This window comes from Corticium candelabrum, chromosome 22 (assembly GCF_963422355.1).
Source record: "Corticium candelabrum chromosome 22, ooCorCand1.1, whole genome shotgun sequence".
NCBI lineage: Eukaryota > Metazoa > Porifera > Homoscleromorpha > Homosclerophorida > Plakinidae > Corticium > Corticium candelabrum.
This window is the reverse complement of record NC_085106.1, coordinates 2127-13585: the sequence shown is the minus strand read 5'-3', so window position 1 is coordinate 13585 and position 11459 is coordinate 2127. Positions and strand designations below refer to the sequence as shown.

Below are 11459 nucleotides of genomic sequence, written 5' to 3'. Positions count from 1 at the left end.
GAAATTCGAGCTCTTGATTAGCTAAAAACCAACTGCGACGCATGATGGACTGTTGCATGGTATCACGCAAAACGCCCGATTTACAAAGTGTGCTGATTACACCATGATTCACGGAGCAAGGCGTTGTTGTAGGCTTCCTAGATATGTAAATTTAGTTCGCTCACAACAGCTTAGTTAGACCTCCATGGAAACGTGGAACACCAAGATTAGTGCAAAAGAAATTATCGTACAACACACGCTCAAATTCACGCAAAAGTCAAGATTAATTACAAATTATTGCGTCTATACAGCTGATGAACGATGATATTTGAGCAGCTGTCCAACCGCAGACTATTTAAGTTATTTAGTTGCACAACAGCCGTAAGCAACGGATAATTGAACGCATGAATCTGTTAATTGAACGCAAAATACTATAGAAAAGCAACTGAATATATATTTCCTGAGTTCCCGCGTTTGTTTGACAAAAACTATTGCTAAGTAACGCAACCATTGTTACGCGAATAGGCAAAGACAAAACACCATCGCTCGCCAAACACAATGCTAACCGAGCATTAACTAGTATATTTATATATTTATATATTCATATATTTATATATTTATATGCGTACGTCAGCACTTGTCATATAGATTTACGGCAAACGGAAAGACGGATCGAAAAACCACGATGCCAGATAAATGCAATTTTGACTCCGTAACATATGCGAAAATTGAATAACGTGTCCCCTTTCGAAATGTTGACTCGATTGTAATTTCGTAGCGATAAGAGTTAAACGACTTTCGATTTTGCTCTCTTACGCGACTAAAGAGCAAAGGAGACTGATACGTGACAAACGGAATGGAAAGAAAAAAGCTTTAGGGTTAGAGTCAGAGTTAGGGTTAGGGTTAGAGTTGGGGTTATGGGTTAGGGTTTAGCTCAACAGAACTAAACCTCACGTACCAGAACGTGCAGGACAGTGCCTGGTCCGGTGAACGTGAGGGCTCCATTTTCAGTCTTGTGGGGTGCTCTCTCAGGTGTACGGCTTGTCATTAATTGTCAATAGTAGTCTCTCCAGTGTTGATGTAGCAATTTCCTGCTCCAGTGTAAGAGTTGTGTTTGTTGGTTTAGGGTTAGGGTTAGGGTTAGGGTTAGGGTTAGGGTTAGGGTTAGGGTTATAGGTTAGGGTTTAGCTCAACAGAACTAAACCTCACGTACCAGAACGTGCAGGACCATGCCTGGTCCGGTGAACGTGAAGGCTCTGTTTCCTGTCTTGTGGGGTGCTCTCTCAGGTGTACGGCTTGTCATTAATTGTCAATAGTAGTCTCTCCAGCGTTGACGCAGCAATTTCCTGCTTCAGTGTAAAAGTTGTGTTTGTTGGAGTTGTCAGTGTTTTGGTGTCGAATGGTTAGGAGTTGTGTGTATTCTGTGTGTTTGTTTAGTCTGTATAGTAGGTAAAAAGGAGGAGGGAGAGTAGGACAGAGAGAGAGAGAGAGAGAGGGGGGGGGAAAAGAGAGATATAGATAGATAGAGAGAGAGAGAGATAGAGAGAGAGATATATAAAGAAAAAAGGACAGGAGACAGGGAGATAGAGCGAGAGAGAGAGATATATAGAGAAAAAAGGACAGGAGACAGGGGTTAATTTTAATCTTAGGGTTAGGGTTAAGGTTAGGGTTAGGGTTAGGGTTAGGGTTAGAGTCAGAGTTAGAGTTAGGCCGTTAGGGTTTCCCAGCCGGGCCGACCCCTTCCCCACCAGTGGATTTGCACGCGATACGACCAGAATGCCTTCGAGATGACACAAGTCGCGTGAGCGTGGGAGACCTCGATTCCAATCCTTTTAGTGTGGCGCCCGACGGTAGATTCACTATGTCTGCTTCAGTTGAGAATGACGTCACATATTGTGGTTCCCGTGCGTCTGGCTCACGAGGCCGTGTCGTGTCGGTACGTATCGATCGGACTGTGGTCGATCCGTACGTTATCTGAGGACTCCGGAGTCTGCGTCGGTATCGCGTCAGACCGTCCCGCTGCCTTTCTCGGTTTCAGATCGTTGCTTCTTTGGTGTAACGGACTCTCTGTGGGTCGTGTCGTATATCGTGTTTTACATTGTGTTGTCGTGTCAATCTTGGTTTTATCTTGGTTTTATGTGTCGGTGTGTGTGTGTTTGTGTGTGTGTGTGTGTGTGTGTGTGTGAGTTCATTAAATCATCTCTATGTTAAATCAACATTCGTAGTTAGTGTCCTAGAGTGTCGGGTTGTTAGAGTAAGCGGGCGCGGCCGACGGCGGGAGGCCGAGGCGAGCTACGTCGATACAGGTCTTGTGGGTTTCCCCCTTATCGCGTGGTCGGGTGTAGTCGTTACCTATCTCCATGGAAAGCATCCTAATGTCGGGTGCTCTGCGGTCAGTGCGGGTTCTCGGCGATTTTAGGTTTAGGGTTACGAAGGGTTAGGCTATGTATTCGTTGTTGTGGGAGTGACTATTTAGGCGATCTTACGGTGAAGATAAAGAGTGGGGTCGGTGCGGGTTCTCGACGATTTTAAGTTTAGGGTTACGAAGTGTTAGGCTATGTATTCGATGTTGTGGGAGTGACTATTTAGGCGATCTTACGGTGAAGGTAAAGGGTGGGGTCGGAGCGGGTTCTCGGCGATTTTAGGTTCAGGGTTAGGGTTAGGGTTAGGCTATGTATTTGTTGTTGTGGGAGTGACTATTTAGGTTTATCGACTGTAAGAGTCGGTGTCCCGTCTGTCTGGCTGTTCATCCGGTCTATCGTCTGGCTGTCGGGTGGGAGAATTATTTATCGACTGTAAGAGTCAATGTCCCGTCTGTCCAACTATTCAGTCGGTGTATCGTCTGGCTGTCGGGTGGGAGAATTATTTATCGACTGTAAGAGTCGGTGTCCCGTCTGTCCAACTATTCAGTCGGTCTATCGTCTGACTATCGGGTGGAAGAATTATTTATTGACTGTAAAAGTCGGTGTACCGTCTGTCTGGCTGTTCATTCGGTCTATCGTCTGACTATCGGGTGGGAGAGTTATTTATCGACTGTAAGAGTCGGTGTCCCGTCTGTCATACTATTCAGTCGGTCTATCGTCTGGCTGTCGGGTGGGAGAATTATTTATAGACTGTAAGAGTCGGTGTACCGTCTGTCTGGCTGTTCATTCGGTCTATCGTCTGACTGTCGGGTGGGAGAGTTATTTATCGACTGTAAGAGTCGGTGTCCCGTCTGTCTGGCTGTTCATTCGGTCTATCGTCTGACTATCGGGTGGGAGAGTTATTTATCGACTGTGAGAGTCGGTGTCCCGTCTGTCCAACTATTCAGTCGGTGTATCGTCTGACTGTCGGGTTGGAGAATTATTTATCGACTGTAAGAGTCGGTGTCCCGTCTGTCTGGCTGTTCATTCGGTCTATCGTCTGACTATCGGGTGGGAGTGTTATTTATCGACTGTGAGAGTCGGTGTCCCGTCTGTCAAACTATTCAGTCGGTGTATCGTCTGACTGTCGGGTTGGAGAATTATTTATCGACTGTAAGAGTCGGTGTCCCGTCTGTCCAACTATTCAGTTGGTCTATCGTCTGACTATCGGGTGGGAGAATTGTTTATCGACTGTAAGAGTCGGTGTCCCGTCTGTCAAACTATTCAGTCGGTCTATCGTCTGGCTGTCGGGTGGGAGAATTATTTATCGACTGTAAGAGTCGGTGTACCGTCTGTCTGGCTATTGAGTCGGTCTATCGTCTGCCTATCGGGTGGGAGAATTATTTATCGACTGTAAGAGTCGGTGTCACGTCTGTCTCACTGTTCGGTCGGTCTATCGTCTGACAATCGGGTTGGAAAATTATTTATCGACTGCCAGAGTCGGTGTCCCGTCTGTTTGGCTATTGAGTCGGTCTATCGTCTGACTATCGGGTGGGAGAATTATTTATCGACTGTAAGGGTCGGTGTGCCGTCTGTCATACTATTCAGTCGGTGTATCGTCTGACTGTCAGGTTGGAGAATTATTTATCGACTGTGAAAGTCTGTATCCCGTCTTGTCTGGCTATTGAGTCGGTCTATCGTCTGACTGTCGGGTTGGAGAGTTATTTATCGACTAGCAGAGTCGGTGTCCCGTCTGTCTCACTGCTCAGTCGGTCTATCCTCTGACTAGTGGGTGGGAGGGTTATTTATCGACTGGCAGAGTCGGTGTCACGTCTGTCTCACTATTCAGTCGGTCTATTTTCTGTCTAACGGGTGGGGAGAGTTATTTATCGACTAGCTGAGTCGGTGTCGCGTCTGTCTCACTATTCAATCGGTCTATCTTTTGGCTAATGGGTGGGAAGGATTATTTGTCGACTGCCAGAGTCGGTGTCCCGTCTGTCTTACTTATTCAGTCGGTATATCGTCTGATTTAGGGTAGGGAAGGATTATTTGTTGACTGCCAGAGTCGGTGTTTCGTCTGTCTTACTTATTCAGTCGGTACATCGTCTGATTTAGGGTAGGGAAAATAAATTATTTATTGACTGCCAGAGTCGGTGTCCCGTCTGTCTTACTTATTCGGTCGGTTTATCGTGTGACTGTCGGGTAAGGAGAGTAAGTTATTCATCAATTATCAGAGCCGGTGTCCCATCTGTCCTACTATTCGGTCGGTCTATCCTCTGACTAATGGGTGGGAAGGATTATTTATCGACTAGCAGAGTCGGTGTCGCGTCTTTTTCACTATTCGGTCGGTCTATACCTCTGTCTAACGGGTGGGGAGGAGTATTTATCGACTAGCAGAGACGGTGTCACGTCTGTCTCACTACTCAGTCGGTCTATCGTCTGGCTAACGGATGGGAGGATTATTTATCGACTAGCAGAGTCGGTGTCGCGTCTGTCTCACTATTCGGTCGGTCTATCCTCTGTCTAACGGGTGGGGAGGATTATTTATCGACTAGCAGAGTCGGTGTCCCGTCTGTCTAACTGCTCAGTCGGTCTATCATCTGACTAATGAATGGGAGGATTATTTATCGACTAGCAGAGTCGGTGTCACGTCTGTCTCACTACTCAGTCGGTCTATCCTCTGACTAATGGGTGGGAGGATTATTTATCGACTAGCAGAGTCGGTGTCCCGTCTGTCTCACTACTCAGTCGGTCTATCCTCTGATTAATGGGTGGGAGGATTATTTATCGACTAGCAGAGTCGGTGTCCCGTCTTTCACACTATTCGGTCAGTCTATCCTCTGGCTAACGGGTGGGGAGAGTTATTTATCGACTAGCAGAGTCGGTGTCCCGTCTGTCACACTATTCGGTCAGTCTATCCTCTAGCTAACGGGTGGGGAGAGTTATTTATCGACTGCCAGAGTCGGTGTCCCGTCTGTCCGACTATTCTATCGCTTTAGAAATTGAAGCGAAGAGTTCACAGTATGTCGAGTTTATCATCTGACTACAGAGTAGAAAAATTGTTTATCGACTCCTAGAGTCGGTGTCCGGTCTGTCTGACTATTTTTTATCGGTTTAGAAAATGAGCAGAAAAACCGGCAGTGTGTCGAGTTGTTAAAATAAAATAAACTAGCGCAGCCGACGGCGGAAGGCCGAGGTGAGCTCTGTTATAACGGTTTGGGGATCGAAGGAGAATCGACAGCATAGTCTAGTTGTCCAATTATTAAATTGTTAATTTATTAATTTAGTATGTGGTATACTGTTGTGTGCATAGTGCTCACCTTGTCGATATAAAATGGGCAGGTGTGGTGGATGGGAGGGCGAGTCCACAAGTGGCCGTGGATTACGAGGTTTCTCGAATCGGTCTCTCAGACAGAGCTGTGAATTACGAGGTTTCTCGAGTCGGTCTCTCGGACAGAGCTGTGGAGTGTAGTGTATCTTTTCCGGGCGGACAGACGTAACTCCCGTAAGTGTCGGATAATCATTGTTGTGTTCAATTATGTTTTTATTTTTGCTATGTATTTCGATAGATGCAGTACTGCGGCTGTATAGCTCGGGTGTCGACGGTAGCTCGACGGCCGGATCTGCCTCCGATGCATGGGGACATACGGAGAACTAATTAGCTACACCGTGTAGTGTATATTCTCGTTTGCAGAGCAAACCGGTACGTGTGAAACTTTTCAATTTTCAACACCAGGGTGTGTTGTGATTTTTTATATCTGATTAATTGGATGGGTTCGAATGGCTAACGATTCGAGAACGTCTTCGTCGTATACGGCAAGATAGCTCAATGGCTCGAGTTCGTTTCGATGTGTCTTTCGACTCAATGGCGCGTCGGTCTCCGAGAGGGTTCCTTCTCGTCTCCGATGCCGTCGTCGACCGCGTGTCCTCGTCATCCGTCGTCGTCAAAACGTGGTCGGCTCCCGACTAGGGCTGCCGTTCGTCGTACGTTGTCGCGTGTTCCGCGTAGCGCGTGACTAGTGTGCCGAAGTCGCCGTTGCCGAGCGACCTCGTCGAGTACGGAAGATCGAGAGACGATTCTTCCACGTGGCAGCTCGTGACGCTGGAGCCGGATATCTCGTAGGAACGTCTCTGTGCGACGCCGTAGTCGAACGAGAGGAAGAGAAACGACGCGGACGACATCGCTGAGATGTCGGTCCACAGACGAGACAGCAATAGTCGATTCACTGGATACAGACGGTCGCGCCCCGATATGCGGACGCGTTTCGGTATGAGATACCTTCATCAGCGCAAGGACATCGACCGTGTCGCTTTTGACCAGTGAACGCTGTCGTCTAGAGATGTCGGACTGACCGATGACGTCGACCGCACGTGGTCACGCGGCATCGGAACCCGGATCGTGTCGACGTCACGGAGACCGGCATAGGCCGTAGCCCTACCACTCCATCCACAACGGAGACCGGCGTAGGCCGTAGCCCTACCACTCCATCCGTCGACGAACGACCGAGCCACGAGGACCGCAGACGACCCACGAAACGAGTCGAGTGCATCCGCCCGTAGCAACCTGTAAGGTGAGCTTCAACAAGAGCAATGTTTTAGTTAGACATGTGATTTGTCCGTGTTACCGGCGTTTCTTAGGTCGGTGTGATTTATTTTACCTTGAGAGGTGTACAATGTCGACGCACGGAATGACTGGCGGTCTGGCGATCGGAGACGTTGGGTGGGCGGTGTGCTGCTGTTGGCTATCCAGTGGGTTGCATGGTTTGTGTTGTGTGTTTGTGTGTGTGTGTGTGTGTGTTTGTGTGTGGTGTGTGTTTTGTAAATAGTATTGGGAGTATTTTTTGTATTAAGTGCCAAACATTTCGTTCTAATTTAAGAGATGTCGACCATTTAGTCTAGATTTTGGTCTACGTTTTGGTCTAAATTTTGGTGGAATTAAATAAAATTATATAGACTTAATTAAATTAGAGTGCCTGTGTGTATTTTATGATGTTTCGATGTAGGTTTGCCTATCATCGAGATGAATGTCTTGGAAAAACCGCTGCTCGTCTCGGCGGCGTGACGTGGAAGAGTTGGAGCATTTATAGAGAGAGTGTTATTTCCGTTGTGTTCGGTGAGAGAATCGTCTGTGTCGTGTGTCGGTTAGCGAGTTTGGTGCAACATTTGTGCCTCGCAGAGAGTCTTAAAAAGACCGTGTCGCACTCGTTTCTCGTGGCGGCGACGGCCTCTCCGTTCGGAGCCGGAACGGAATTTTGTTTTCGAATCTCGACCGACGGGCACGGGAAAAGAGGTCGAATTGGGTTAGAGTCAGAGTTAGGGCTAGGCCGTTAGGGTTTCCCCAGCCGGGCCGACCCCTTCCCCACCAGTGGATTTGCACGCGATACGACCAGAATGCCTTCGAGATGACACAAGTCGCGTGAGCGTGGGAGACCTCGATTCCAATCCTTTTAGTGTGGCGCCCGACGGTAGATTCACTATGTCTGCTTCAGTTGAGAATGACGTCACATATTGTGGTTCCCGTGCGTCTGGCTCACGAGGCCACGTCGTGTCGGTACGTATCGATCGGACTGTGGTCGATCCGTACGTTATCTGAGGAACACCGGAGTCTGCGCCGGTATCGCGTCAGACCGTCCCGCTGCCTTTCTCGGTTTCAGATCGTTGCTTCTTTGGTGTAACGGACTCTTTGTGGGTCGTGTCGTATATCGTGTTTTACATTGTATTGTCGTGTCAATCTTGGTTTTATTTTGGTTTTATGTGTCGGTGTGTGTGTGTTTGTGTGTGTGTGTGTGTGTGTGTGTGTGTTTGAGTTCATTAAATCATCTCTATGTTAAATCAACATTCGTAGTTAGTGTCCTAGAGTGTCGGGTTGTTAGAGTAAGCGGGCGCGGCCGACGGCGGGAGGCCGAGGCGAGCTACGTCGATACAGGTCTTGTGGGCTTCCCCCTTATCGCGTGGTCGGGTGTAGTCGTTACCTATCTCCATGGAAAGCATCCTAATGTCGGGTGCTCTGCGGTCAGTGCGGGTTCTCGGCGATTTTAGGTTTAGGGTTACGAAGGGTTAGGCTATGTATTCGCCGTTGTGGGAGTGACTGTTTAGGCGATCTTACTGTGAAGGTAGAGAGTGGGGTCGGTGCGGGTTCTCGGCGATTTTAGGTTTAGGGTTACGAAGGGTTAGGCTATGTATTCGCCGTTGTGGGAGTGACTGTTTAGGCGATCTTACGGTGAAGGTGGAGAGTGGGGTCGGTGCGGGTTCTCGGCGATTTTAGGTTTAGGGTTACGAAAGGTTAGGCTATGTATTCGCCGTTGTGGGAGTGACTGTTTAGGCGATCTTACGGTGAAGGTAGAGAGTGGGGTCGGTGCGGGTTCTCGGCGATTTTAGGTTTAGGGTTACGAAGGGTTAGGCTATGTATTCGCCGTTGTGGGAGTGACTATTTAGGTTTATCGACTGTAAGAGTCGGTGTCCCGTCTGTCTGGCTGTTCATCCGGTCTATCGTCTGGCTGTCGGGTGGGAGAATTATTTATCGACTGTAAGAGTCAATGTCCCGTCTGTCCAACTATTCAGTCGGTGTATCGTCTGGCTGTCGGGTGGGAGAATTATTTATCGACTGTAAGAGTCGGTGTCCCGTCTGTCCAACTATTCAGTCGGTCTATCGTCTGACTATCGGGTGGGAGAATTGTTTATCGACTGTAAGAGTCGGTGTCCCGTCTGTCAAACTATTCAGTCGGTCTATCGTCTGGCTGTCGGGTGGGAGAATTATTTATCGACTGTAAGAGTCGGTGTCCCGTCTGTCCAACTATTCAGTCGGTCTATCGTCTGACTATCGGGTGGGAGAATTGTTTATCGACTGTAAGAGTCGGTGTCCCGTCTGTCAAACTATTCAGTCGGTCTATCGTCTGGCTGTCGGGTGGGAGAATTATTTATCGACTAGCAGAGTCGGTGTCACGTCTGTCTCACTACTCAGTCGGTCTATCCTCTGACTAATGGGTGGGAGGATTATTTATCGACTAGCAGAGTCGGTGTCCCGTCTGTCTCACTACTCAGTCGGTCTATCCTCTGACTAATGGGTGGGAGGATTATTTATCGACTAGCAGAGTCGGTGTCCCGTCTGTCTCACTACTCAGTCGGTCTATCCTCTGATTAATGGGTGGGAGGATTATTTATCGACTAGCAGAGTCGGTGTCTTGTCTGTCTCACTACTCAGTCGGTCTATTTTCTGAATAATGGGTGGGGAGGATTATTTACCGACTAGCAGAGTCGGTGTCACGTTAGGGTTAGGGTTAGGGTTAGGGTTAGGGTTAGGGTTAGGGTTAGGGTTAGGGTTAGGGTTAGGGTTAGGGTTAGGTGTTAGGGTTAGGGTTAGGGTTAGGGTTAGGGTTAGGGTTAGGGTTAGGTGTTAGGGTTAGGGTTAGGGTTAGGGTTAGGGTTAGGGTTAGGGTTAGGGTTAGGGTTAGGGTTAGGGTTAGGGTTAGGGTTAGGGTTAGGGTTAGGGTTAGGGTTAGGGTTAGGGTTAGGGTTAGGGTTAGGGTTAGGGTTAGGGTTAGGGTTAGGGTTAGGGTTAGGGTTAGGGTTAGGGTTAGGGTTAGGGTTAGGGTTAGGGTTAGGGTTAGGGTTAGGGTTAGGGTTAGGGTTAGGGTTAGGGTTAGGGTTAGGGTTAGGGTTAGGGTTAGGGTTAGGGTTAGGGTTAGGGTTAGGGTTAGGGTTAGGGTTAGGGTTAGGGTTAGGGTTAGGGTTAGGGTTAGGGTTAGGGTTAGGGTTAGGGTTAGGGTTAGGGTTAGGGTTAGGGTTAGGGTTAGGGTTAGGGTTAGGGTTAGGGTTAGGGTTAGGGTTAGGGTTAGGGTTAGGGTTAGGGTTAGGGTTAGGGTTAGGGTTAGGGTTAGGGTTAGGGTTAGGGTTAGGGTTAGGGTTAGGGTTAGGGTTAGGGTTAGGGTTAGGGTTAGGGTTAGGGTTAGGGTTAGGGTTAGGGTTAGGGTTAGGGTTAGGGTTAGGGTTAGGGTTAGGGTTAGGGTTAGGGTTAGGGTTAGGGTTAGGGTTAGGGTTAGGGTTAGGGTTAGGGTTAGGGTTAGGGTTAGGGTTAGGGTTAGGGTTAGGGTTAGGGTTAGGGTTAGGGTTAGGGTTAGGGTTAGGGTTAGGGTTAGGGTTAGGGTTAGGGTTAGGGTTAGGGTTAGGGTTAGGGTTAGGGTTAGGGTTAGGGTTAGGGTTAGGGTTAGGGTTAGGGTTAGGGTTAGGGTTAGGGTTAGGGTTAGGGTTAGGGTTAGGGTTAGGGTTAGGGTTAGGGTTAGGGTTAGGGTTAGGGTTAGGGTTAGGGTTAGGGTTAGGGTTAGGGTTAGGGTTAGGGTTAGGGTTAGGGTTAGGGTTAGGGTTAGGGTTAGGGTTAGGGTTAGGGTTAGGGTTAGGGTTAGGGTTAGGGTTAGGGTTAGGGTTAGGGTTAGGGTTAGGGTTAGGGTTAGGGTTAGGGTTAGGGTTAGGGTTAGGGTTAGGGTTAGGGTTAGGGTTAGGGTTAGGGTTAGGGTTAGGGTTAGGGTTAGGGTTAGGGTTAGGGTTAGGGTTAGGGTTAGGGTTAGGGTTAGGGTTAGGGTTAGGGTTAGGGTTAGGGTTAGGGTTAGGGTTAGGGTTAGGGTTAGGGTTAGGGTTAGGGTTAGGGTTAGGGTTAGGGTTAGGGTTAGGGTTAGGGTTAGGGTTAGGGTTAGGGTTAGGGTTAGGGTTAGGGTTAGGGTTAGGGTTAGGGTTAGGGTTAGGGTTAGGGTTAGGGTTAGGGTTAGGGTTAGGGTTAGGGTTAGGGTTAGGGTTAGGGTTAGGGTTAGGGTTAGGGTTAGGGTTAGGGTTAGGGTTAGGGTTAGGGTTAGGGTTAGGGTTAGGGTTAGGGTTAGGGTTAGGGTTAGGGTTAGGGTTAGGGTTAGGGTTAGGGTTAGGGTTAGGGTTAGGGTTAGGGTTAGGGTTAGGGTTAGGGTTAGGGTTAGGGTTAGGGTTAGGGTTAGGGTTAGGGTTAGGGTTAGGGTTAGGGTTAGGGTTAGGGTTAGGGTTAGGGTTAGGGTTAGGGTTAGGGTTAGGGTTAGGGTTAGGGTTAGGGTTAGGGTTAGGGTTAGGGTTAGGGTTAGGGTTAGGGTTAGGGTTAGGGTTAGGGTTAGGGTTAGGGTTAGG

The 11459-nt window shown here is 48.5% G+C and overlaps 1 long non-coding RNA gene across 1 annotated transcript; it reads left to right on the top strand.

Annotated features, from left to right (window-relative positions):
- Positions 1 to 6718: 6718 nt before the first annotated feature.
- Positions 6719 to 7627, top strand: LOC134197772 (uncharacterized). The gene is made up of 3 exons (XR_009972692.1): positions 6719 to 6892; positions 6960 to 7082; positions 7325 to 7627. It is a non-coding gene; the product is annotated as an uncharacterized LOC134197772 (long non-coding RNA).
- Positions 7628 to 11459: the final 3832 nt, after the last annotated feature.